Source organism: Piliocolobus tephrosceles, unplaced genomic scaffold (assembly GCF_002776525.5).
Source record: "Piliocolobus tephrosceles isolate RC106 unplaced genomic scaffold, ASM277652v3 unscaffolded_36499, whole genome shotgun sequence".
NCBI lineage: Eukaryota > Metazoa > Chordata > Mammalia > Primates > Cercopithecidae > Piliocolobus > Piliocolobus tephrosceles.
Genome location: NW_022320419.1, coordinates 4,730 through 6,556, shown reverse-complemented (window position 1 = coordinate 6,556; position 1,827 = coordinate 4,730). Strand labels below are relative to the sequence as shown.

Genomic DNA, 1,827 nt, shown 5'->3' with positions numbered 1-1,827 from the left:
ATTTTGTATTTTTAGTAGAGATGGGGTTTTGCCATGTTGGCCAGGTTGGTCTTGAACTCTTAACCTCAAGTGATCTGCTGGCCTCTGCCCCCCAAAGTGCTGGGGTTACAGGTGTGAACCACCGTGCGTGGCCAGAATGTTTATCATAAAAATCTTCAAGCAAAACCTATATGTTATGTTTGTCCTGTGGCTTCACATTCCTCCTGACACAATATTGGATACTCCAGAGAACACAGTTTGAGAAGGTTAGTTCTAGTCCAAACCTCTGATTTTACTATGAAGGAAACTGTCTTACCAAAGGTCACACAGTAGGTAGGAAACATTACATTTGCAGGGCAGTTCCTGGAGAAATGAGGTGGTCTCCAGACATTAACGGTGTTAATTCATTTTAGCTTCCCCCTGCCCCCGAGCCTGGTACTATGAAAATGCACAGACATCGCTTACCCCATCATGGAGTCTTTATAAAAATCAAATGGGGAAGTTTGTAGATTCCAGTAGGAGGAAGAGGAAGAGCTATACTGACAGAACAACTGGTTTGTTTTAATGTTTCTGGGCATATGAATCTTATAGCTGCTCATGACTCCGTCTTCAACACAGGGGAGGACTTGAGGGCAAATGTTTATTGGATGCTCCTGGCATCATCTTAGTTTGCCTACCTTGATGTTTTTGCCCTCTCTTCTTTTTGTGTCTTGACGTGTCATATGTAGTTTTGAAAGCTGTTTCAAGTCCATTTTTGGAACGATGCATAGCATACATAAAACACTTGAAATTAATACATTTACTTTTTCAAAAAAGATGCTCCCGTCTAATATCAAGTCATGTCCAGTTCTACTTCTCTGAGTCATATAGCTAGGCTAAAAATAACTTTCTTTTTTTTTTTTTTTTTTTTGAAATGAAAGGCCTCACATATTTATTACTGAACCCAGCCAACCAACGCATTCATAATAGATTCAGAGAGGAAAATACGTCGAACTCTCCAGAGAGTGGTGACATTTTCAGTTTGATATGGTAATGTGATCGTGACCTTCAGACAGCACAAATATATGTGCCATCTCATGTGCAGTTCCTTACAGACCCAGCTTGGTTCTTCTCCAATGTCTCCTTTTGGAGTTGTACCTTATTTTATTTCCAGTTTTCATCTGAATCCACTGGGGAATGGGACGATTTTGCTTTTGTTTCTTGGCCAGGAATCGCTTAATCCTGAAAGTCTTGTGAGAAGACATGGCGAGAAGTGGAGGCAAGAACACACCACGATGGTGGAGAAAGGAAAAGAGGGCAAAAATAACTTTCTTACCACAACCCTCCACCAAGGAATGAGAATCCCATTCTTAAAAAACAGATCCTTTATTTTTTTAAGAGGCGGAGTCTCACTCTGTTGCCTAGGCTAGAGTGCAGTGGTGTGATCTCAGTTCACTGCAACCTCTGCCTCCTGGGTTCAAGTGATTCTCCTGCCTCAGCCTCCCAAGTAGCTGGGATTACAGGTGCACATCACACCACATCCAGCTAATTTTTGTATTTTTAGTAGAGGCGGGGTTTCAGCATGTTGGCCAGGCCAGTTCTGAACTCCTGACCTCAAGTGATCCACCTGCCTTGGCCTCCCAAAGTGCTGGGATTATAGGCATGAGCCACCATACCCGGCCAGAACCTTTCTTAAGATAAACCAATTGCCCTCACCCGATGATGCTAGTACATAGGGTCCTAATGCTGCCAGGAGACCACCAGGTTGAGGGTCAAATAACTGAGTTCTAGTTGTCGCTTTGCCACCTGCACAGTTTGACCATGGCATGCTACATAACTTTCTGAGCCTCAGGTTGTCACCTGTATATT

At 43.0% G+C, this 1,827-nt stretch overlaps 1 pseudogene across 1 annotated transcript; it reads right to left on the bottom strand.

The window, feature by feature from the left end:
* Positions 1 to 865: 865 nt before the first annotated feature.
* LOC113222925 lies at positions 866 to 1,272 on the bottom strand (annotated as a pseudogene). Its single transcript, XR_003308573.1, has one exon. The product of XR_003308573.1 is annotated as a 60S ribosomal protein L39 pseudogene (transcript).
* Between the last annotated feature and the right edge of the window lie 555 nt (positions 1,273 to 1,827).